This window comes from Symphalangus syndactylus, chromosome 3, assembly GCF_028878055.3.
Source record: "Symphalangus syndactylus isolate Jambi chromosome 3, NHGRI_mSymSyn1-v2.1_pri, whole genome shotgun sequence".
Lineage (NCBI taxonomy): Eukaryota > Metazoa > Chordata > Mammalia > Primates > Hylobatidae > Symphalangus > Symphalangus syndactylus.
In genome coordinates this window covers 96,994,420-97,022,112 of record NC_072425.2, presented here as the reverse complement: position 1 = coordinate 97,022,112, position 27,693 = coordinate 96,994,420, and positions in this window count along the sequence as shown.

Here is a 27,693-nt window from a genome sequence, read left to right as displayed (position 1 = left end):
ACACTTGTCTTTTCTTGGGCCAAATCAGAATTGCCTGGAAAAATTCCGTGCTGACAGATTTTCCAGCAGTGGCTTGAGTTTCAGTGTGGCAAGTGGAATTGATTTCTGTTCCACAATTAAAATGTCACAGTTAAGAAAATTGATTAAAAAGGGAACACAAGGCCGGGCGCGGTGGCTCACGCCTGTAATCCCAGCACTTTGGGAGGCCAAGGGGGGTGGATCACGAGGTCAGGAGATCAAGACCATCCCGGCTAACATGGTGAAACCCCATCTCTACTAAAAATACAGAAAATTAATGGGGTATGGTGGCGGGTGCCTGGAGTCCCAGCTACCTGGGAGGCTGAGGCAGGAGAATCGCTTGAACCCAGGAGGCAGAGGTTGCAGTGAGCTGAGATCACGCCACTGAACTCCAGCCTCAGCGACAGAGCAAGACTCTGTCTCAATAACAACAACAAAAAATAGGAACACAAGCATGTCCTAAGGAATTCCTTGAGCCTAGTTGTTGTTTCTTATGTTTTGTTTTTTAAAATGAAACCACATTAATGTATAAATTTGAAATTAGTTTTCCTATCTATGATATATTTTGTAATTATGAAAATTTTAGGGTGCCATACATTTATTTTAAACTGTTTATTTTCCAGCAGAATTTTTGGGTCCTAGTGTTTTGTAGACTTTGTTTATTTAGGATGCTTATCGTCCTCACGTCTCCTACCTGAAAGCACCAGTAATCATCTTAGTGTCAGCTTCTAGTTAAAATTTCCCCATAATCCACTCACCAGAACTTGTTGCATGACTTGTAGTCCTTCTCGGAGAATGCTGAATACCAAAAGCCATAAAGCTCACTGGTAAAACCATGCCTTTTTCTGTTCCTCTTCTTTAAAGAACTTTCTCCTCTGGTTGTTCTGTGTGTGCAAAACTTGTGTATCACGTCTTATTGTCACTCAACCAGTATTTTTAAATATGCCTCAGTCATCTTGGACAGAGTAATATAATGTACTAAAATTACTAAATTTATCACTTAGGTTAATATTCCAGGCAACATGCAAATTGATATATTCACATGTACCTCAGGCCTGGAAAGCAAGTTCCAGCTTAAACCTTAAAAAGAAATCTCATACATTTTACTTGTACTTTCTATTAACATGTAATTAGCTTTCTTGATATTTCTGGAGCTGAAGGGGTATATGATTATGGATTTGCTATAGGGAGACTTGTGTGTTTTCACACAGATAAGCCATATGGCCAAGAAGCCTTCATGTACTGTTTACTGTATGTTAGAATCAGATGAATTTAATTGAAAAGCACAGTTATCTAGGAGCTTTGACAATTACTTGGAATTTATTTAGTGGCTTGACTCTGGCCTTCGTAGATGTTACATAGCCATGGTAAATGTTTGCAATAAACTCAGCAGCATATATTTCTGGGTGATGAGGACAGCCCATTAGTGGAAGACTCAGGATCATTTTCTATGACAACTCTAGAGACTTAATCAATTTCAGCCAATGCTTCCTTAATAATGTGCTTATACCCCCTTGGCGTGGGAGATGCCTTTAGATGTTGCATTCACAAATTCTTTAATAGTTATATATTTATGTTAATGTTTATTACAATTAACATAATTGTAAACCCACGATTTCACATATATTATTTCTTAAGGTAAATAAAGAAAAAACTGTAAATTTACTTAAATAAAATATTACATAAATAAAACTACATAATATGGGCTGGGCGTGGTGGCTCACCCTGTAATCCCAGCACTTTGGGAGGCCGAGATGGGCGGATCATGAGGTCAGGAGATCGAGACCATCCTGGCCAACACAGTGAAACCCCATCTCTACTAAAAAAACAAAAAAATTAGCCAGGCGTGGTGGCGGGTGCCTGTAGTCCCAGCTACATGGGAGGCTGAGGCAGGAGAATGGCGTGAACCCAGGAGGCGGAGCTTGCAGTGAGCCGAGATTGCGCCACTGCACTCGAGCCTGGGTGACTGAGCAAGACTCTGTCTCACAAAAAAAAAAAAACAAAAAAAAAACACTACATAGTACGTTAACATTATGTGAAAATGGCAAAAAATTTTGAAGAACTTTTTTGAGGGAATGATTTTGTGAAATGATGTTTAAGACGTGGAGAAGAGTGTTAACACTAGAAGGAGGCAGAAGGAAACAGGAAATATACTAACGCTTATTACTATACGTACCATTTTATTGATGATTATCTCATTTAAACAACTTCAAATATATGAGGTAGGTATTATTATCTTAATTTGCAGGTGATAAACTCTTAAGTAAGTAGTGGAGTCAGAATTCAAACACAGTTCTCTCTGCTTCCAAAGCCCATACATTTTCCTCCTCAAAGAAAGAGAAAATAGAGAATCAGGCCAAATAGACATTTAGGAAGCTGTGTTTGATTTCTGGGTCTGGCATTGACAGAATCGTTTATTAACAAATTGTTGCCTCCTATTTTTCATCTTTAATGGGCACAAGGACTGACTACTTGTAGTTTGCTTTGCAAATGCCAGAAGCCAATACCTGTAATATATACAGAGGTTTTCAAGTGAAAGATAAAGGCCAATTACTATATTATTATTTAGAATTTTTTAATTTAGCTCAGTAGTTCATCAGATCAAAGTATAGTTATAAAAATATACAGGTGTTTTGGTGAAACCCCGTCTCTACTAAAAATACAAAAAGAATTAGCCAGGTGTGGTGGTGGGCGCCTGTAGTCCCAGCTACTCGGGAGGCTGAGGCAGGAGAATGGCGTGAACCTAGGAGGCAGAGCTTGCAGTGAGCCGAGATCGCGCCACTGCATTCCAGCCTGGGCGACAGAGAGACTTCATCTCAAAAAAAAAAAAAAAAAAAAAAGGTGTTTTATAAAAATAAACAGGTGTTTATGGGCAGTGTCATTCTAACTTTATTTTGTTGGTTTGGTCAACAATACGGTTCTTTGAACTTAATTGTAAGATTTATGTTGGGGAAGACTCAATAGCAACTAATCGGAAAAACCTGGCAATAAATAGAAATGTGGATGAGGAGGAAAAGCAGTATCAATTTTAAAAATAACTCTTAAAAAAGTCTAGTTCAAAACTCCTCTTCATTACTTCTCTCAGAAAAGAGCCATACATTTCCAGTACAAATGAGTCTTGATTTTTCAAGATATTCATATTAGTCTGTTCTCAGTCTGTAATAAAGGCATATTTGAGACTGGGTAACTTAATTGACTCACAGCTCAGCCTGGCTGGGTAGGCCTCAGGAAACTTACAATCATGGCAGAAAGGGGAAGCAAATACGTCCTTCTTCACATGGCGGCAGGAAGGAGAAGCGCAGAGCGAAGAGGAGGAAAGACCCTTATAAAACCATCAGATCTGGTGAGAACTCAGTCACTATCATGAGAACAGCATGAGGATAACTGCCCCTATGATTCAATTACCTCCCACCAGGTCCCTTGCAGGACACATGGGGATTATGGAATTACAATTCAAGATGACATTTGTGTGGGGACACAGGCAAACCATATCACTCATTATAGACGTGCCAGTGAAATTGAGGTGTTCTTCCTCTTCTCCCTCAGGCCCCCAACAAGAACCATTCCACACATCCCGAAACACTTTCACATGCACCACACATACACATACCACAAATGCACAGAGAACATGTGCTCCTCACACACACCACACCTATACAACTCACACACACAAACCCCACACAAACAACTCACACATGCAGCAAACACACACACACACAACACTCTACTGACACCCACACACACCATTTGTGCCACACAAATGTACACACCACTCCGTACATACCACATCACACACCAAAAGCACTATACACATACACACACTACTCCACACACCACACCTTGAACAGGTACCACACATATACCACAGGCACCACACAAATGCACACACCACTCTCAATACACTCCCACACACCCACACCACCACCATCCATATGTACAACCCCACACAGTCACGCCTTAGAAACCAGGAAATGAGAAAAATAAGATTGCCTATTGACATTTAAAATTTTAAACCTATGTTTAATAAATCAAAGTTGAAGTACACTGAATTGCCTTAAAGCTCTGTTTTCAAAATGCAGGAGAGTTTTTTTTTTTTTTTTTTTTTTTTTTTTTTTTTTTTTTTTTTTTGAGACGGAGTCTCGCTCTGTCGCCCAGGCTGGAGTGCAGTGGCGCAATCTCGGCTCACTGCAAGCTCCGCCTCCCGGGTTCACGCCATTCTCCTGCCTCAGCCTCTCCAAGTAGCTGGGACTGCAGGCGCCCGCCACCACGCCCGGCTAATTTTTTTTTTTTTTTTTGTATTTTTAGTAGAGACGGGGTTTCACCGTGGTCTCGATCTCCTGACCTCGTGATCCGCCCATCTCGGCCTCCCAAAGTGCTGGGATTACAAGCGTGAGCCACCGCGCCCGGCCAATGCAGGAGAGTTTATGAGTAACCTGGGATGCTTACTGAAAATACAATAATGGCCCTGCCTCAAATTTGAAGCAGAATCCCCAGGGAAGAACTGTGTGTTTAATGCACCTCTTAGGTAACTCTTTTTGAGAAAGGATGATTCCCTAGTAAGACTTGTTTGTCACTTGAGTGGGGTAGGGATGGATTTTCCTGACACTGATGACACTTCAGGCCCCCCAAGTCCTAGGCCCCTGATATTCAAAACATCTATGAATAATATCTACATCATATGTTTGAAGAAGGAGTTCTCTCGGGTAGTAGGAGAGGACAGCAGCCTCTGTCTCAACCTTGGGTAAGGCATCCCTTCTAAACAGAGTGAGGTCAGTCCTGGGGCTGAGGACAGGGCTCCTGCTACCAGGGCTACCTCTACTTTCACCTCCATCAGCAGAAACCTGACCCTGGTCACGTGGAAATATGCTGGTGCTATTTGACCCCCAGGAAATGATCTGGACCAGAGACTGAAACACAGTTTGGAGGCTGCTAGGACCACTGCCTCCCTGCAGGACTGCTGTTCTTACTGGAGCAACTGCAGTAGCAGAGGGCCTTGCAGGTGACATCAAAGATACGGGCTTCTCCATGGGACCTTTGCCCTGCTATTTGTCCCCTAGTGCCTGAGAAAGAAACAAGGGAGGAAGAAACAGATGTGGCATTACAGAACAACTTGAGAAGCTAAACTTCTCTAAACCTCTATAAAAAAAAAAACAAGACTGAAATATCTTTCTATTCTCTCTAGAAAAAATTGTAATTGTATGAATAAGGGATCAAAAAATGTAGTAAAAATATTACACAGCATATTAAGCAGTTGGTTAATATTAATATTGATGCAAATATATGATTTCTCTAGATTTTGTGATGCTTTTGGTATTTATTAGTCTTCTACATTTGTAAATGTTAGTGATTTGTCATTCTAAATTAATGATCACTTTTATACCAAATTTTGTATTCATGTTTTTCAGAGAGATCCAAGTTATATAAACCTCAGTGCCAACCAAACCTGGATCTATCAATGGAATTATAGAAAATAAACAATCACACAAACATTGCCAAATTTTATTAATGAACTCTTTATCTCAGGGAGATGCTGCTTTGCCCAGCTATGCCAGTTTCCTGCTTACTTCTCAGAGATACCAATTATGTAGATTGAAACCTGTGTCTGTCAGTCAGAATCAGATTCCACTAAATATCTAAGCAGATTCCACGATCATCAGCCACTTCCTGATGACTTGGCTTTCCATATAGATTTTTAAGAAGAGAGGATGTGCTGATCAGTTCTAGTTTCATTGGCTGACGTGTGCCGCACATTAAGAACCTGGTTTATTTATCAGTCCCTTGTGATCTGTTAGTGTGAATCTATGCTTTGGAAAGTAAGTCACTCTGGGACAGAAAATCAAACTTTTAAACTAGAAAAACTACTGACAGGCAGATGCTGGACCTTGGTGTATGCACCAGGGCAAACATTTCCTATGGAGAAGTGTTCATTGTACCAACTGCTAAAGGCTTACATCTGAGTTCCTCTCAGGGCTTTGCTCTCTGCTGATGAAAGCTGCCTCACCCAAGTTTACAAATGCTCACTAGGGGTAGATAAAATCCAATGACTGCTGAATGCAGGAGATTAGCGGAGGTTTGGCCTTTCTTGTCTAATCCAAAATAACTCTGAAGACCCATTCTTGCTCCATAGCTCCCTGTGAGATCTCGTGAGGCTTGTTGCTACTGCATTGAAATTCTATCCAATCCTGCCTCTCTCACTCCCTTATAGCTGTTTGTCCTAAGAGCATTTCCCAATAAGATTACTGCAAGCAAATTTCTGTTTCTTAATCTTTTTCTTGAGAACCTTGACTAAAACTGTAATATACATTCATTATTTTTTACTTTGAAATGTGACTTGTCATTTAAATTAATGTTTGAGCTTCTGATTTCCATCTTGTCTTTATTAGTGATGCCAACAAAATAATATGTCCCATTCATGCAGCCATAAAACTGCTAATCTGAAATCTAGTTACACGATCCTTTAGGTTTAAAGTGTATGGTTAAAGGCACAAATGCATGAATGACTAGTAGAATCATCGATGACTAGTAGAATCATCAATGCCTGTTAACATACTACAAGTGACATATTACCAAGTTTCTTGACAGTCTGGTCTAAATAGTTTATCTTATGGTTTATTTAGAAATTCTAGTTTAGACATTGAGATATTACATAAAATTTAACTCAAGGAAGGCCATTATATGTATATGTATATAAATATATATATATATATTTATTTATTTTTATTTTTTATTTTTTTGAGACGTAGCCTCACTCTGTCACTCAGGCTGGAGTGCAGTAGTGTGATCTTGGCTCCCTGAAACCTCTGCTGCCCGGGTTCAAGCGATTCTCATGCCCCAGCCTCCCAGGTAGCTGGGACTACAGGTGCGCACCGTCATGCTTGGCAAACTTTTTTGTATTTTTAGTAGAGACGGGATTTCACCGTGTTGGCCAGGCTGATCTGGAACTCCTAACCTCAAATGATCCACCATCCTCAGCCTCCGAAAGTGCTAGGATTACGGGCATGAGCCACCGCACCTGGCCAGGCTGTTGTATTTCAGTGATCCTTTCAACCAAAAGCAGCGAGTACCTCTTGTGAAAACAAACATAGTGATGGCTTACAGTGGTGATGGCTTTTGGGGTTGTCAGATGTCCAATATCTTTGGGAGGAGTTACATGACTCAAAAAATCTAAAACTACTTCTACATTTGAATGAAGGAAATCATGAGAGAAATAACATTTCTGTGGTTTTGTAGATTAAAATCCAGGTTGCTTCTGCTTTATAGGCTAAGAAAACCTGTGCAAAGAAAACATTAAGTTATCTTCATCCAGGGCATAGATCACGCAGTTGCTAGCCAATTCCCTTACCTCTCTTATGTCAAAGTGATTTGTGGATTTTTTTCCAAAGACCCTGATGTTAATCAAAGTGAGAATAATGCCATTTCTCCTTAGGCAAATTGTGTGTATTGCCAAACCTACTACTGCTTATTATAATTTGTGGAAATCATAACTGACCCATTGTGTATGTGCCAGTTGAGAAATATGCTACATCTGACCTATTTATGGGACTGATTAGAGGCCAGAAAAAAGGCTCATGAAATTCCATTCTGAGGGCAAAATTTCTCTCAAAAAATTTTTTTGAAACTCATCTCTTCATTTAAATGTGAGGGCCAGTTAGACATTGGCTGGAACAAAATTTTTCTTATCTTGAAAGTATATTTTTAAGGAAGCAGTAGTAGATATTTTCAGTATGCTTTGTTTTGTGAAAAACTGGAATTATCAACTGTATAGAAGTAGAATTACTGTGGAATATTTAAATGGACAAGAAAAAGTTCAAACAATATAAAATATACCAATCTTATTAAAGACAGCATATCCTGATGGGAGATAGAATTATAATTTGACTAAGAGATTACAAGGTAGTTAAACAATTTCAGTTTTCTTTAATTGTGGGAGACATGAAAATATCTTCTGTTATTCAAAGAAATGCTATGACATAATTAAAATACATATTATTATATACATTAATACACCAAAGCATTAAAATGTCAAAGTAATTGTCACACACACATAAGATTGTATATGTCCCATTCTCCACGATGTGTGGTACACTTCAAGGATAGGTTCCAGTCCATCAAAAACAGTGTGGCAAATCTGAAAATTATGTCACCTGAGATAACCTTTCTTGAGGAAATACATTCTTCAATGTCCCTTGATTCTAACTTAATGCTGGCACCTCATGTTATTGTCCTCAGTTTACTCATGGCTCTGCTTCCAATTTGAGGATTAGGTCTCTGGATTCTTTTGGCAGTTCTTCTTGGACTGGTAGCATAACCATGCCTCCTTTGGGCTTCTCCTCAGGGATTTAGGCTTCTATTTCCTCCCTGCTCTATCTCTATACACCTGCACATACATATCTGTGTGCTGGCCTTCACGTTACCTTTAGCCGAGTAATGTCCAGACTTACCCCATTTTTGTTTTAAACTCAGAGGGATGAACCAGAAAAATCATACTCCTTTCTCAATCCTGGGTCTACTTACACTACTCATCTTCATTTCTCTTGTTTGGCTGTCTAAATGCATGTTTTTAAGGAGACATGGGGGAGGTGTGGAGAATATATTTGTGTATTTATGTGTTTTGGAGGACCAATTATATAATTCAGTCATTTCAAAGAGAGATGTTATTCTGCCAGTTACCACTTAGTTCCTACCCAACTTTGAAAACCCACTTAGGTCTCCTTAAACTGTTCAAATGTAAATAGTAGAGCATTAGGATAAGGAAAACTATAGAAATATATCCAAGCAGAGGAGTTTGCTCGTTTTCAGAAGAATAAAATATGATTATCATTATTGTATATGTATATCTTGTTGGACACACTTTTTTAAAATACCTATTTAATATATCAGAGGAAATGATATTTGCTTTGCAAAAAAACACACCCATATGTCAATGAAAATGAAAATTCAGAGTCACAAATTTGGTCAAAGAGATACAGTAGTCAGTGCTTTTAAAGATTTTAAAAGTGGTTTTCAAGCAAAATCTGACACAAAAACTAAAAATGTGGAGCTGCTTTGATGGTGATCATGGTTGTGGGGTGGCAGTGAGATTGAGAGAAGGCCTAATTGCCACCTCCAGTAACAGCAGCTAAGTCATCCCTTCAGAGAGCTGAATCCTCTTCAGATTGTCACTTGAAAACTGTATTAATCCAACCTTTTCATTTCACAGAAAAGGAATCTAAGGCATAGGGTTTAAGTGACGTCACCAGAAATTCCCAGGTAATTTGTGGCAGAGACTTCTTAAATCCTATGTTCCTCATTAACAGACTAGGAGTTCTTGCATCAAGACACATCAATATATGTATATATTGATCATAATATAAATATTGCATATTATTATGTACTATGATTATATATGAATTTTATGGAGAAACAGTGTTTTCAAACTGTCTCTCAGTTTCCAAACAATTTACAAACTCTTGATTTCTGAACCGTTTGAGTAATTTAAAGTAGCCTAGCCCATCCAGATATTTGATCAAAAATACTCCAGGATCTAGAGTCTCATTTACTGTAGTTCTGAATTAAATCATTCCATGGATGGTAAAGAAAATATAAATAGCTCCAAAGAGCTTCTACATTTCTTCAAAGCTTAAGTTGGCTGCTGCTTGGCAATTTTAAGCTGATAAAGAAAAAAGGTCACCCTATTTAAAGCTTTTTATCCAGTTAGCTGTTTGAAATGATTTCACAGTTCAGGAAGGGAGGCGAGCTGGGTAAACATATCGTTCACAAATAAGTTCTGTAGAATCCAGTGTGGAAATGGAAGAAGGTAGGAGAATGTTTGGCCTTATGACAACTGTGGAATTTGAGTCAAAAATAAAAGTATGCTGGTAATTCCCCATTGCTCAGGGAGTGCCTGCCCAACCCTGGACGTTAGTTATTTGTGTTCTGTTTTTAGAGGTTTCTAGCTCTGTTCTAAAAAAGAAAATATTGAATGCCATAGTAGGGCACTGAGTCCATCTTGAAAAAGAAGAAGAGCATAACTCTATAATCTTTCTTGCTAGTCACTTCCAGTTGCCCTTTTTTGCCTCTGGGAAAAAAATGACCGATGCATGGATTTTCTTGCTTGTGGAATGGTTTCTTGCTTGCAGACTCCTTAAAGCAGAGAGGACACATTCATATTTGGGTTCTATGTTGTTGGTTCTCTGTGCAAATTAATTCTCAAGTCTAATAGCATATTCCCTTTATGATTTCTATGAAATCGTTATCCTTGCCTTGATTCACTGATTCATTTTATGCTATCAAGATGTAAACTCTTTGAGAAGAACATCCTCCTGAGTATGCAGGTTTAATTTTACTGTCACAGCACACGTGTACAAAGTCAGATACAACTGGGAGAGTCATTGGCCCTCAAGGTGGTCATTAGTCCATTGCAGGTAAGAGTAGGACAAGATGGGAGGCAGTTGAAATTATTATTAGGGGTGAGATATTGCATCACTGCAGACATTATAAAATGCTTCCTATGTGGAAGGGTGTAAACCTAAGGTGCAAAGTCCATGGACACTGAAAAGTGGCTGGGCTGGTTTAACAAAATGGGGCAGTGGGAAGAATGCACAGATTGTATTTAATCTCTCCTTTTATTTCCATTTCTCCCTAGATATCAACTCTTTCCTAACTACCCCACTCCTTTCACCTTTAGGAATTTCCCTTTTATATTCTACCTGATAGACATTGGACTCCGGGTGACCAATCTTCCCCTTTTATATCTTTAGTTAACTCTTACCTGCCCTGTCCTCTGCCAGGAAAATATTAAACTATTTTGGGTTAAAGTGCTCAAGTGCAGCAGTGCTGAAGTATAAGCTGAATAGGCTTTAGAATCAAACAGGCCTGGGTTCTGTGATTTCCCTTGTATTTCCTATGTGGCTTTAGGCAAGTTATTTGAACGAGTTTCAAATTATCAGTAAAACATGGATAATAATGTATAGCTAATAGAGTCATTTTGAAGATTAAGTGAGATAAATATGTAAAGGAGCTAGTATTCAAAAACTTAGTTTCTTTTTTTTCTTTCCATTTTACTACCAATACTACCCAAAATTTATAGATTATCAGAAGTTTTAATATCTGAAGTATCTGATGGTGGAAATTTTGAACATGAAAGACATCAATGAAGTGATTTCCAAGGAAAATTCCTTTCTGAGAGCTTTTCAATAATGTATTTGAGTCTATTTGTGTGTTAAGGAGTATGTGTAGGCACAGAGAGTATGTTGACTATCTTCTGATTAAGCCTTCATTTTTCCATGCTTGCCTTTGTCCCAGGAAGATGACTCATTTATAATCTTTATCACCTGGCTCCTGCACCCTCTGGCTTTTTATTAGGCTGAGCCTTTAGAGAACCACTGCAAAAGATCTAGAGGTTTTTATTTCCCTTGATAGCTTATGGGAAGTTTGCCTAAGGTGGCACTGCTGCTTGAGGCAATCAAGGCTCCCATGTCCTCCTGCTTCCTGGTGTGCTGGAAAACAGGGGAAGGAAAGAGACTCTGCCAGATCCCCTAGGGCTGCTGTGCTCTCCTTGGAAGGTCGCTTACCCTTTCGAGGTGAACTTCTCCGCATGGCTCTCTCCCAGTTTCAATAACTTCTCCTTCCCTGTGTCCTTTCGGACTTAGGGGTGTTAACTCCTTACCAACTTAGCATTCTTACACTACCCATTGTGATTCTCCTACACCCACACCTCTGTAAATAGTCTTTTTGTAAATACATCCTACTCAAATTATCCTGATTTGAGTGTGCTATCTGTTCTGTATTGGACTCCTGATTATACACAACATAAAGAGAGTGGAATCAAAGAAGAGGACTCATTCCTGTAATGCAAGTTAACAAGGTTAGTAAGTCAGCCTTCCAAAATTTATTGTTATGTTTTCTAGGACATGTTTTGACTTGAGGTGTGTCTGAATAACAATCATCATTGTTTAAACCTCCTGTATGATCTTGCTGAATGCTTAATGAATGTTACTTGGAAGGCAGGATCCAAAATCATGAGAGAAAGATGAGAAAATAGCCACAGGAGGAAAACAGATGTATGGAGTGAACTTTCATGAAGATATTCAAATACGGTTGTTGAAATAAATTTGCATTTTTTTTAAACAATTATGCTCTTAATTATGATTAATTTCTCTTCAGTTTTTCTGACCTCAGTGCTTTATCTGGGTCATAGAGTTTCCTTAAACCCCTTAGTCTGCATACTGGAAAAGTCGCACTTCAAACTACTGGAAACTAAACAAATAGTAGGAAGACATCATCTGCTAATTCTGAGTCCTCTTCTTCCTGTTGCATCTGGCTCTTTTAGATTTGGTTTTGAAGAGATTTGATGAGGCAAGATTAGACAGAAGAAGAAATTTCGTGAACATTTAGGAGCCCAGAATAATGGTGGCACTGATGTAAGGCCATACCAGGTGTAGTCTCTTTTTGGCCCAATCTTAAAAACCCAGCCTTCAAGAGAACTTTTTTTTTTTTAATGTGAAAATAGAATCCAGACAAGAAACTTTTATTAGGCTAAAGAAGAATTCTTATTTTTTAACTCTCTTGGCATTTTTGTTTTCCTTTAACAAAAGACTAAAGAATGTGGCAAGGCAACATTGAAAATACCAATTTTTCCTCTTCCCAAGGCTTGAAAACTTTACTCTAATTTGAACTTTAAATACCTTTTCTACTTCATATTACTCATTTGACAACAATTGTTTTAAGAGACAGATTCCTCTTTCCTGGCCATCTTCTCTTTGGTTAACATAATAATATACTTAAACCATGCATGTTTCACAGGGAATTGGCAACATTTTAGATATTTGCCTTTTGATTGGTGCTGCATTAACCTAGAGTATAACAAGCCTAGTGATGGATGTACAAGTGTCTACACTCATTAAACTTTGTATTTGCAGAGCAAATAAGTGCAGTTATGACACATATGTGAACTCAGAAGGACAGAATTCGCTTTTTTACTGTGTGGCCAGTAATACAAAATAATTCAAAGAGAAAAGATTCATTTCTACATGGCTCCTCAGAAATGTTTGTTTTATAATATAACATAATATGTGTTAAAACAGGATGATCTCAGCCACTGTTTTTTTTTAACTGAATATTTATTTCCCAAAACTATTTGCTTACCTTCCCACAAAATAATTCTCAATCTTACATTTACTGGGGAAGAGCTAATTATTTCCTTTACTTGATTTAAGAAAAATCTTCTATGTAGACATACTATATCCTGATGTTTAAAAAATCCTTTAACAAGGTCTTTAACAAGAACCTATATATTTTGGACTTCAGGTGGACATTTTGTAGTACACAGAAATTTGACTTAAATATTTGGTGTTAATCTGGGTTGTACTAGGAACAAAGTGATCCATGGGAAGAGGTATATCAGTTTTTTTTTTGTTGTTGTTGTTGTTGTTTAAACTTAAGCTCGTACTTTATAACAAGAGGATTTTCTGTTTGTTTAGTTTTGTTTTTTAAGACAGGGTCACTCTGTTACCCGGGAGTGCAGTGGCATGATCATGGCTCATTGCAGTGCCCTAGAAGCGATCCTCCCACCTCAGCCTCCTGAGTAGCTGGGACAACAGGCATGCACCACCACACCTGGCTAATTTTTGTACTTTTTGTAGAGATTGGGTTTTGCCTTGTTGCCTAGGCTGTTCTCAAACTCCTGAGCTCAAGCGATCCTCCCACCTAGGCCTACCGAAGTGCTGATATTGCAGGTGTGAGCCACTGTGCCTGGCCAAGAGTATTTAAAAAATCTTAATAATGATAACAAAGGAGGTGATACATTTTCTTGATAGTAATTCTTTTATGGATAAATGTTAGCTGTAGAGTTCTTTATGGATCAATATTTGGATGACTCAGTTATCAATTTCTTTAACAAAATATGCAAGAGGAACCTATTGTGGGGGCAAGTGAGAGATAAGACAATAAATCAGATAGCATGTGCTGTGTGAGTAGGCACAAAAGAAGGTGGGCTATGAGCATTTCTAAGTTAAACCTGCTGAAGAGCACAATTCTTACAACTTAGTAATTTAGGAACGGAACCATCAGGAAGTGACGAGGCATGTAAAAGGAACAGAAGCACAGGCATCAGTACAGTACTGTTTGACAAAACATATCACAATTAATTGTCATGATGTTTGAAAAGCCTATTATTAATTCTGAAAATTAATAATGTACATATTAAACTATCTGAAGGTTGTAAAAAGGTATACCATGAAAATAAATTCTCTTGCTACCCCAATCCTGTATTCCCGTTTACTTTCTCAAAGATAACCATGGTTACAGTTTTTTTTTTCTTTCTTATGTTAAACATAATTTTTTTTATCAGGATACCTTCCTCTGAGATATTTTTTGGTTTTCTACTGAGCAGGGGGTCTAACTCTTAGGAGATCCCTCCTCATCAAAAGTTAGTGCTTGGTCACTCTAGAAACTCTAGGGAAGCAAGGTCAGATACCTTGTGTGAAAGTCTCTAGAAGATAATGCTTCTGATGGCTCCATTTCAAATCAAATGACCTTGGAAAAAGCTCTGAGGATCTTCTTCTTTCTGGAAAGGGACTAGGCTTTGAACTTGGATTTAGGACCAGTACTAACCTATAATCTTAATTTGGATCTGAAGGATTTATTATGGTTTACATGCATAGTTCTGAATGCAGTTTAACTCTCAAGGCACATATGGTTACAGGATAAGTACAGACAGAAGAGCATTATATCTCTGTCTGGCTTATTTCCCAGCTAAATTTGAATGACAACAGTCAGCACAAGTCTTGACTTGTTCTGCATTAGTTATTCTGTACAATGTATTCTCTTTGAGTAATAACTTTTTAAACAGTCAGAAATCTAGCATGATGTTTTTGATCAGTGTCCTTCAATTAGCTACTGTATGGCATGCTTAGTTGCATCATCCTTTCAGTCTGACCTTTGAGGTGACAGAAACTGGCAGTAAAAGATCAGATCTTTTTCCTGCTCACAAACACCTTTAAATCTCCTTAGGTAAAAGCTGATCAGTGATTAGAAATTATAACAGATAACAAATTGTGAGTTACTAGTAACTGGCTTTCAGTTACAATTCCTGTGATGTGGGGTGAGGAGGAGACTTCGTTTTCACTGTACACATTTCGACAATGAAATTGTGGAATTGCGGAATTGGACTCTGCAAATGTGTACAGTGAGTAGGAGTGAGTGACTTCCTTTTCATTGTACACATTTGCAAATTCCAATTCTGCAATTTCACAGTTTCATCGTGCAAACGTGTACAATGAAAAGGAAGTCTCCTAATCACTCTACACCACTAACCTTCCAGCTCCTCCCAGGCCCAGAAACAACCACTGCTAATGGTTTCTTATGCATTTTCCCAGAATTTTCTGTTTATGTAAAATATGTAGACGACATAATTCTACAAATATATAAGATAATTTCACATAAGCAGAAATGTATGTAACATGTATTATATACAGTGTCCTGTATATTGCCATTTTTACTTCACATTTTATTTTGGGGAATTTTTTTGTCCATGTCACACTTGGATCTATTTCATTCTTTTTAGCAGTGGTATAATACTAATGTATTTACTTAACCAGTTTTTTAGCTATGGACATCCGTATTTTATCTAATATTTGATTTACAGATTCTGAAGAATACCTGCACTTCCATTTTTGCTTACATATTTATTTTCTCTGTGAAATTGCTGAATGAGACATGCCCACTTAGAATTTTGACAGTCAATGTAGATATTGCCAAATTACCCTCCAAAGAAGCTGCACCATTTTAACTCAAACCAGCAGTTATGATAAGGCCTATTTTTCCAGATTTATGCCAATATCACGTATTATCAACATTTTTCATCATTGTCATAGTAAAAGATAAAAAGTATACTTCATTTCTGTTTTACAATCAAATATATACAGTCAATTTGTCTTTTTTCTGTTTGAGTTATTGTTGTTACTTGCCTATTTTTCTAGTGGGTTGATGGACTGTTGTATATTAAGAAAATTGAAACGTATTTAAATGTGTTTTAAATAAACTCTCACAGAGTTTTTTTTTTGCCCTTCTAATTAATTTTTTTGCCATGTAAAAATTTGTAATGTTTACAAAAGCAAGTCACTTAATGATTTCTTTTATAAATTTCTGGACTTTATCCCTTGTTTAGAAAGGTCTTTCCCATTCCAAGATCGTTTCCCCCAATTGCCCCATTGTTTTCATAGCATAGTTTTGGTTCATATTTTATTTTAAAATATTTCATATTTTGGAAATTTATTTTTATGGAAAGGATTCAGTTTTTTTTCACCCACACATGACTCACTATTTTCAGTCTCACTATTGATGTATCTCACCTTTTCCAGCTGATTTGGAAAGTGACATTTATCATAAGCTAAATTTTCATACACATTTCGCTCTATTTGGGGATTGTACCCCGATGATCTCTTTGTTCTTGAAGAACTGCCATATTTTAATGCATGTTTTAACAACCAAAAGAACTAGTTCTCCATCACTACTCTTCTTTCTTTTATGTCTATTCTAGCATGCTTAGTTTTTTTTTTTTTTTTTTTTTTAAGACGAGGTCTCACTATGTTGCCTAGGCTGGAGTGTAGTGGCGCCATCTCAGCTCACTTCAGCCTTGACCTTCCTGCCACCTCCACCTCCCACAGGCTTGCGCCACCTCACCTGGCTAATATTTTTGTATTTTTAGTAGAGATGGGGTTTCACTATGTTCCCCAGGCTAGTCTTGAACTCCTGAGCCCAAGTGATCCACCTGCCTTGCCCTTCCAAAGTGCTGGGATTACAGGTGTGAGCCATCACACCTAGCCAAATTTTTGTCTCTTTATTTTCTATTTTCCCCATATAATTCTAATGAGGTTCCAAAATACAAAATTTCACTTGTACTTTTGTTAGTAATCACATTGAATTTATGAAATAATTCATAAATAATTAATTCAGGGAGATCTATAATCATTACAATATAGTGTCTTTAAATCCAAGAACAAGAAATATTTCTTATTTATTTCTTATTAGGTAGGATTTTCAGGTTTTCTTTACCTAGGTTTTGTTTCAGAACATTTTGTTTATTTCTATTATTTTATACTTGTGTAGCTTTTGCAAAGGGTAACATTTCTTCGTTTGCGTTACATTTTTAAAAAATATGTGTAGGAAAGCTATTGATTTTTCTGAAATAATTTTTGAAGTAGCCCCATTCATAAGTTCTCTTATGGCTTCTAATAATGTTTCCGTTGATTATTTTGTGTTTTTCAGGTAAATAGATTTGTTTTAGTTAATATGCATGATGCAAAAACTTTTGGGAAGTGACTTTGTTCTACAATTAATTGTAGTCATGACCAAGATTCCCATGGTCCCAATCTCTATGTTGTTGTGTTGTTGTTGTTTTTGCGACAGGGTCTTGCTCTGTCACTGAGGCTGGAGTGCAGTGGCATGATCATGGCTCACTGAAGCTTTGAACTCCTGGGCTCAAGTCATCCCCCCACCTCAGCCTGCCTAATAGCTGGGACTATAGGTGTGTATCACCACACCTGGCTATTTTCTTTTTTTTTTGAAGCAGAGTTTTGCTCTTGTTGCCCAGGCTGGAGTGCAATGGCGTGATCTCAGCTCACCACAACCTCCACCTCCTAGGTTCAAGCAATTCTCTTGCCTCAGCCTCCTGAGTAGCTGGGATTACAGGCATGTACCACCACACCCAGCTAATTTTGTATTTTTAGTAGAGACGGCATTTCTTCATGTTGGTCAGGCTGGTCTTGAACTCCTGACCTCAAGTGATCCTCCCACCTCGGCCTCCCAAAGTGCTGGGATTACAGGGTTGAGCCACCGCACCTGGCCCACACCTGGCTATTATTTTTATAATTTTCTAGAAATGAGGTCTCATATGTTGCTCACGCTGGTCTTGAACTCCTGGGCCCAGGTGATCCTCTTGCCTCAACCTCCCAAGGTATTTGTTGCACTGCCTCTATCCAGGGAAAAATTTTTATCAGGCATCTGTATCCCAACCCATTGATGGTGATGGGAATGGAAAGGCTCTGCCTAGAGACAAAGTTAAAATTCTTGTGCTACAGGTACTGTACAATTGGCCTCCAATAGTCAAAACAACCCCATGTGTATGTGCATGCACATACATATAGATGGATACATGTGTCTGTATACCTATGCATATACACATGTATAAACTTATACATGTGTATACATAGCACTTTTAAATTTAAATTTTAATTTTGAACAGATAATATATCCATATGGTTCAAAAATTTAAAAGTACAAAAGATATACAAAATAAAAGTACAAAAGTCTCCTTCCATCCCTGTTCCCAGATCCCAAATTTCTCTCATGGGAGTCAACCTATTTTATCAGTTGTTATTTACCCTTAATTCTATGCATATACAGGCCAATACACACATTTTTTATTTTTCGCACAAATGATGGTTTTCTCTACACACTATTTGTATACTTTATTTAGGGATAGAGGTCCATGAATAGGAAAGATAAAGATATAACACCAGAAACGTTTGTGATTCTTTTCTTGATGAACAAATCTGTTTTCTTCAGGTTTTATTCACTGTTACCCTCTGACCAGAGATGTCAGACACAAATCCTAGGAGCCGGGACTGAAAGGCAAAGCAAAGAGATAGAGTAGCTTTGCTCCACCTGCCTGACTGACTTGGTTATCTGGCTAATCTGGTCTCTGTTGCCCTCTTCCCTTTGAATTTCTTCTATGGGGCTCCTCACTTCCCCATCGAGTCAAAACAATGATCCATCAGTCATGCACAGACATGTCTGGATCCAGCTGTGGGCTTTGCCATGTCTCTGTGCCAACTGGCATAAACAAGATGACCAGGACATGTTTATGAATGAATGTATGCATGCATTTTAAAAGAGCTCCCTGCTGATTCAGTCCCAAATCACTGCAGGATGCAACTACAGGAATTCAAAAAGACCACCCCACTATCTTAAACCAGAATACCTCTGTCATATGGAGCATTAGTTTTCTTTTAATTCCCTCCAACAATATTCTTGGTACATAATTTAGAAATAAACAGTCTTGTTTTACAGTTTTATTTTATCTTTCATTGACGCATAATAATTATACACATTTGTGGGGCACAGTGTGATGTTTCAATACATGCATACAATGTATGATGATCAAATTAGGGTAATCAGCATATCCATCACCTCAAGCATGTATCATTCCCTTATAGTAAAAACATTCAAACTCCTCTCTTCTAGCTATTTTGAAATATAAAATATATTATTGTTAACTATAGTCACCCTATTGTGTAATGGAACATTAGAATTTTTGTCTTTTTTTTTTAATCACATAGCAAAGGAGTTTAGTTCTACTTCATAGTTGAAAAACAGAATAATTTGTGTATGATGGAGTAACAACGTTTTAAGGACACATAAATAATTTAATTGAATTCCATGCGTGCAACATTATATGATTGAGAATACAGCATTAGAATGCAACCTTTAAAGGCAAGGCATGATGGTGTACTTTTTTCTGCGTTAAAAAAAGCATGCCTTTAAAAAAATAGCAGTTTATTAGGACATAATTTACATGCATATATTTTACAATTTAAAACATGCAATTCAGTGGTTTTTAGTATGCATATAGAATTGTGCAAACATCACCATAATCAAATCTTAGAACATTTTCATTGTCTTAAAAGAAAGTTTGTACATTTTAGTAGTCACTTCTTACCAGATCCCCTACCACCCTCTCTACCCTGCTGCCTAGCCCTAGACAACCACTAATTTACTTTCTGTCTTTGTAGGACTGTCAGTTCTGGACATTCATATACATGGAATCATGTGACAACATATGGTCATTTGTAACTTTTATTTAGCATCTTTTTGAGATTGGCATATATTGTAGCATATATTAATACTCTATTCTTTTTTGTTAAATAATATTTTATTGTCAAATATTGTTAAATAATATTTTTATTTATTTTTTATTAAATAATATTTTATTTTGTGGATATGGATATACAATGCCACATTTGGCCATTCACCAGTTTTTGGACACTTGGACTGTTTCAACTTTTGGCTATTAAGAATAATATTGCAGTAAACTCTGGTGTATAAGTCTTTGTGTAAACGTGTTTTCAAATTTTTTTTTTTTTTTTTTGAGACAGAGTCTTGCTCTGTTGCCCAGGCTGGGGTGCAGTGGCATAATCTTGGCTCACTGCAGCCTCAACCTCCAGGGTTAAACCAATCCTCCCACCTCAGCCTCCCAAGTAGCTGGGATTACAGATGTGCACCACCACACCTGGCTAATTTTTGTATTTTTAATAGAGACAGGGTTTCTCCATGTTGGCCAGGCTGGTCTCAAACTCCCCACCTCAAGCAATCTGCCCACCTTGGCCTCCCAAAGTGCTGGGATTACAGGCATGAGCCATCGTGCCCGCTCTTCAAAATTTTATTGAGCATGCTATCTAGGAGTTAAATTGTTGGGTCATGTAGTAACTCCATTTTTTTTTTTTTTTAACATTTTTAGGAACTGACATACCGTTTTCCAAAGTGACTATCATTTTACAATCCCACCAGCAGTGTATGGGAGTTCCAACTTCTCCACATCTTCATGAAAAATTTACTGACTGTTTTTAAAATTATGAGCATTCTATTGGTTGTGGAGTAGTATCTTGTTTTGACTCACATTTCCCTAGAGATAATTCATGTTGAACATCTTTTTGTGTCCTTAGCCTTTTGAATATGTTTTTAAGAAATGCCTACTAAAATTATTTGTGAATTTTAATTGGGATGTTTGTCTTTTTATTACTAAGTTGTAAAAGGTCTTTATTTTTCTGGATACTAGGCCCTTATCAGATACATGATTTACAAATGTTTTCTCCCTTCTTTCCCTTTCTTCAGATATCATATGTAGCAAAAACATTTTTAAATTTGATGATGTCCAGTTTATCTATTTTTTTCCTTCTGTCACTTGTGCTTTTGATGTTGTTTGTAGTTTTATCTCTATGATTCCTTTTGAATTATTTTTTTCTGAATGATGTGAAGTGTCCAATTTTTTTCTTTTGCATATATGTGTCTACACAATTTTAACACATGCAAATGAATATTCAACAAGTAAGTAATTGCCTTCTTTTTTTTCCCTATAGCTTATTGGGGTACAGGTGGTGTTTGATTCCATGAGTAAGTTCTTTAGTGGTGATTTGTGAGATTTTGGTGCACCCATCAACTGAGCAGTATACACTGCACCCTATTTGTAGTCTTTTATCCCTCGCCTCCCTCAACCTTCCCCCCAAGTCCCCAAAGTCCATTGTACCATTCTTATGCCTTTGTGTCCTCACAGCTTAGCTCCCACATATCAGTGAGAACATACGATGTTTGGTTTTCCATTCCTGAGTTACTTCACTTAGAATAATAGTCTCCAATTTCACCCAGGTCAATGAGAATGCCGTTAATTTATTCCTTTTTATGACTGAGTAGTATTCCATCATATATATACCACAGTTTCTTTATCCACCCATTGATTGATGGACATTTGGGTTGGTTCCATGATTTTGCAAGTAATTTTCTTATCTTGAGATCATTTGAGGCTTTTAATTATCTCTATAGGACTGTAGTTAGTTTGACATGGGATGATGGGTCAATAAAAGCTCTAAAGAAATTAATATTTAGGCTTTATTGCCATTTTACATAATGTATTAAATTCATTCATTTAAAAAATCATTCTGAGAACAAGTCATGGCATGTTTATTATGTAACGTTGTAAAAAATGTAATGTCACAAAGGGACTGAGAGTGCAGCAGACATAAAAGCCTTTTCTTTCTCAGTCATTTCTTTGCTTTAACACATAAAATAACTCATTTGGCTATTCCTATATAGAGCTCAGAATTCAAAAAAGTTTATCTGCCTAAATGGCAATAAGAAACTTTTACGATGAACACTAGTAAGAGAGAAAATAAGTGTTATTATAACTTCATTGAGAATATATGTTTGCTTAGTTCTCATTTTTGTTTTTCTTCTGGTGTTATGACTTAAAGTCTTAAATTCAGGTAAAAAGTAAGCCTTCTTAATATGGAGTTTGAAAATGGCTCAGTTTTGTGCTCGCAGAAAGGACAATGAACCTTCTTATGGGACATACATATGTATTAAATGAATTTTAATATTTTTTCTTTCCATATTGAACAAAATTGATAGTGGAAATGGATTAAACTTAAGGTCCCAAATTTTGGCAAAGGAAGATAGTGACATTTACATGGTGCAAAATTGACTATTGAATGAAACATTAAACACAGCTTAATATATACAAGTTAAAGGTGGTTAATACAAATCGTCAATGGCCAAACCATTGAAAATCACTTCAACAAACCATTTTTGGTAAAGCAATTCCATGTAAGTGACTTTACATTTCAATACATTACATTTTGCTCTCACAGTCAATAGAATTTCTTTGAGTATTATGTATTCAAGTCCAATTATCTGCATGGAGTCCAGATGGCTATCCAGAGAACACAAAAAACACTGGGCCAACTGCAATGATCCATCATGGATCAACTTAGGCTTCCCTTTTCTACCATCCAGTCTTAAATAGATATTCTCTCAGTTATTGATGGCAACTACCCCAAAAGGTTTTGGTCCAGTACTTCAATAAACGTGAACAAAACACATCTATCTACCTATCAAACTTCTAAACATGAAGTTTTCATCCTGCATTTACATCCATTATAACTATTGGGAGTGATTTTGCTATGATTTGCTTTCCTCAGCTGTCATGGAGGCAGGGCAAGGTGGAGTTGGCAATTATGCTCAAAATACTAAGGGATAGGATGAAATTATGGCAGTGAGTGTGGACTTCAGCATGCTTGCTCTACTTTCTTTCAACATGGGGATTACTTTTAGATATTAAGCACCCTTTTGCATGATGTTAACTTGTTCATTTAGGAGAAAAAGTATCAGGAAACTCCAGGGGTGGAATTAATCTTGATGAATCAGCACTACTTATGAGAAGTAGAGAAGCTAAAAACCAGCAAAAAAATAATTTAGCAAAATGACTTTTGAAATGATTAAAATTAATTATTATAGCCTCTGGCAAGAGTTTAGCTCGAAACCAAGGAGGCTTGCATGTTCCGTCCTTCAGTTCAATTCAGCTTACCAAGTATTTAAATGCAAATTCCCCATTCGATCCTACCTTTCCTTCTCTAGTCCTGTCCTATTTTTCCTAGGTTAGCTGTCTGATGCTACCTGGGGACCATTCTCTCCCTGTTCAGCACCCCACGATGTTCTCTAAAAGTTGAAGAACCATTTCAGTGCTACTCCATGTGCTAATTCGTCTTACTTTTGTTGATCTCCAGTTGCTTACACTGATTTTCTTGGTCATGAACTGAATCTCAGAAAAGGTCACTTAGAGCCAGGAAAGAGGGCAGGGTGGTGCCGTGACAAGCCCTTGGAAGAATTATTTTAGGACAGGTAAGCCAACCTCTTTGCCAATGAGTAATGCCTGCTATATTTAGAGTTAAGTAACACACATCCTTCCTCAGAAATGCTTTCTGAGAGCTCCAGTAAAGGGCTTTTAAATAAAATTCCTGAGAAACTTTTACTTTTATTTAAATAAGCCTTTATAAGAGCAGGAGTATTAAGGTTCATGTAAGAACAATACTGCTGCTTCTCGTTGAGAATCTATGACAGACAACGCCTATGCTACCCCTTATTTCCATGCTCTTTTCTAATTCTGGGCAACTTTGCAATAATTGCATTTTATCCTAAAACACACCTATATTTACCAATTATGTTAGGGATTAATGTCTTAGAGGATAGAGTTTTTGAGGGCAGGACAGACTTACCATTGTAGATGTTGGACCAAGATGTTCTAAGAGGTAATGGTATTTCTAGGTATATACTGGACTAGTTAATAATAGAGTCATCAAACTATAGAACTGGAAGGTAACTGATACATTTAGCTTCCTTATTTTCCAGATAAGAAAAATAAGCCCAAGATTTGACCAAGTAACAGAGTAAAGCAAAATGTCAAACTTAGGCTTGTTGACTTGCAGCCCAAGCAAAATGGAAATGTAATGGTAGGTTCTGGGTTTCCCTTTTTCCTCCACATTTTGTGCTGACTCACATACCCACATTTTCTTAGAGAACCCTGTTCCTCCCTCTAGGCTAAGGAGAAGGTGAATGGTGATTGGGAGGGCTCTAAAATTAAGCTCATGGTTTTTCCTTAAGAAGATTTGGGAGAATCTACAGTGGTTGCATGTGAGAAGAGGATTGTTCAGTATAGCAAAATCTAGTATTCATGGCTTAGATTCCTTTTTAAAAAATACAGTACTAGGGAAAACCTTAACCATAATTGATTTCACAAGAGGTTTTTTTTTTTTCCTGTTGCCTTTTTTGTTTTGTTTTAAAGCTAATACTGGTTTCATTTAGTATCTCCTATCACTCTAGTAACTAGCCTTTTGCTATAAGACTAATTCTGGAGTCTTTACAAATCCAATATTTCTCTTAAGAAATTAGGAAGTACTGTTATAGTAGAAACATTCTCTTAAATACTCAAGTAGAAAACAATATTTTATTAATTTGGAAAAATGTACACTACTCAGGTGACGGGTACACCAAAATCCTAGACTTCATCACTATGCAATTCATCCATGAAAACAAAAGCCATATGTACCCCTAAAGCTATTGAAATAATAGCATAAAAAAGAACGTATTTGTGCCTAATTACATATGGAATATATCAACATAGGATCATTTAATCATTGCAAATGAAGCTAAAATTCTCTGTGACCACATCCATAATCACTTCTCAGAAACGACAGCTATTATTAGTTTGGTGAGAATTCTTCCAGCACTTTTTGTAGGGTATATACATGCATATTTATATCTGTAAAATACATTAATTTTTTTTTGCTTATTTTTTACAATTAAGTTGTAGCACACCGTACATAGTTTTAGGCAGTTCGCTTTTTTCTTCCAACATATTTCTTAGAGTTTTTTTTTTTTTTTTTTTTTTGAGACGGAGTCTCGCTCTGTCACCCAGGCTGGAGTGCAGTGGCGCGATCTCGGCTCACTGCAAGCTCCGCCTCCCGGGTTCACGCCATTCTCCTGCCTCAGCCTCTCCGAGTAGCTGGGACTACAGGCGCCCGCCACCACGCCCGGCTAATTTTTTTGTATTTTTAGTAGAGACGGGGTTTCACCGTGGTCTTGATCTCCTGACCTCGTGATCCGCCCGCCTCGGCCTCCCAAAGTGCTGGGATTACAAGCGTGAGCCACCGCGCCCGGCCTAGAGTTATTTTTGTTGTTGTTGTTAGTAATATAGTAGATATACCATGGTTTATTTAGCAATTCCTCTATTTATGAACACTTAGGTTATTTCCAACTCTTAACCATTATTAATATTGTTGCAGTTTACATCCCTGTACAGGCCTCTTTGTTTTTATGTGCCAGTGTTACTCTGGGTGTATACAGGAAGTTGTCAAGTCATAAATTGAGCACACTTTCTTAATTTTACAGATACTAAAGATTTTTCCTCCCAGGTGGTTGTATCACAGAGTATGTGTGTAAGAATGTCAGTTTTCCCTCATTCTGGGCCATTCTTAGTTTTTAAAAAAAATTGTGTTAACAAGTTTGTATTGCTGCTGATATAAACAAAATATTTTTACTATCTTACCAGTATGCATAAAGTTTACTTCAGGTTTTAATACAATAGGATATTCCCTATCACTTTTGGTTTGCTGAGACCTTTTTTATTTGAATGAATAGACTTTGAAACTGACTGAATTGTTTTTTTCTGCATGAACTTTGATGATAAAAATAAATTCTCCTTTAAATTTTTAATGTAACACATTATGGCAATAAATTTCCGTATGTGAAATCATCTTTGCCTTTCTTGAACAAACTATAAAGAGTCATAATATATTAATTTGCTTATATATTGATATATTCAGTTTGCTAACATTTTATTCAAGATTTTTGAATCTGTGCTCATAACGTTCTTTATTTTATTTTACTTTAAGTTCTGGGGTACATGTGCTGAACGTGCAGGTTTGTTGCATAGGTATACATGTGCCACGGTGGTTTGCTGCACTCATCAACCCATCATCTAGGTTTTAAGCCCTGCCTGGATTAGGTATTTGTCCTAATGCTCTCCCTCTCCTTTCCCCCACCCCCTGACAGGCTTCAGTGTGTGATGTCCCCCTCCCTGTGTCCATGTGTTCTTACTGTTCAACTCCCACTTATGAGTGAGAACATACGGTGTTTGGTTTTCCATAACATTCTTTTCTTATGTACTGATTATTCCTTGTCTGATTTTTATTTCAGTGTTAGGAAAGACTTCTGCAATAAAATATTGGGTAGCCTTTTCTTTTTATTCTGTAATTTTTATTCTTTTTATTCTGTAAAACAATTCCATAATTAAGGATTAATTTGTTTCTTGTAAATTTGGTGAAATTTGAGTAAAACTATGTGGGCATGGTGCTTATAAATCAATATTGCCTACTGATTCAATTTCCGAAATAGCATAAGACCAATCCGTTTTTCTATTTTTTAAATCAATTTTGTTAATTTAATATTTTCTTAACTAAATTTTAATTTTATCTTATTTCATTGGCATGAGGTTGTTTATAGTATTCTCGTATGATTTTAAGGTGTTACTGCTTTCTCCGTACCTTCAAACGTTATATTTAATATATTTGTGTCCTGTCTACTAATCTTGTCAGATCTGCCTATTTTGTTCTTCTTTTGAAAATAACAAAATTTATTTCTGTTTATTCTTTTTACTGTTTTTGTTTCTTTTTATGTTTTAATCACTTTTCCAAAATCTATTAGTTGCGTTTTATTAGGCACACATTTTCCACTCTCTCAGTTTGTTGTCTCTCTCATAGTGCTGGCTTTCCCTGCATGATTAGAAATTATTGGTTGGGGAGTTATCTTCTTCCCTATGATTCACTGTTGGACTATCTAGTTGTCCCAGCACTATGTAGAGCATGTACAACTTCCAAGTAGAGGTTGGGATTGAAAACCTGATCTACAATACATAAATTATTACTATTTGTTTTGCAATGCCACCATGGTGACATTTACTTATATGAGTTAGGGAGGTGTGACTCCAATGTAACTTTGTTGCTGTGACATAGAAATTAAATTTACAGAACAGAGACCACTGGTGGTGGAGAGAGTGGGATGGGACAGGGGAAGAGGGAATGGTAGTCTGTAAGAGCCTATAAATTGTTTCTTATAGTCTATCTATATCCAAGGCTGATGTGGTCTGTTGCTTAAGGAATTACCAAATGTCGTTTAGGGGTGAGACTTGAGACTAAGGTGGCTAAATGATCAGGGCAGTAACAATTAAGGAGAAAAAATTTAATTTAGGGAATGATAATAATGTGTTAATTTATGGAGTAAACTCTCAGGCAGTCCTGTATGAATGTAAATTGATAAAATCTTTAGGGACAATTTGGTGATTATATATCAAATCCTTAAATATGTGAAAAGGTCAGGCAATTTATTTTAAGGAAATAACCAGATAAGTGCTCAAAGATGAATGTCTGAAAATGCTTATGAAAGCATTAGAACATTGATACAATTTTACTAAATGAAACATTCAATGGCTTATTTTGGTATATAAATATATCATTAAATGTTCCACCTTTGTAAATTCACAATTTTGAATTACCATATTACACACTCTGAAAAGCCTTGAAATTAAGACAT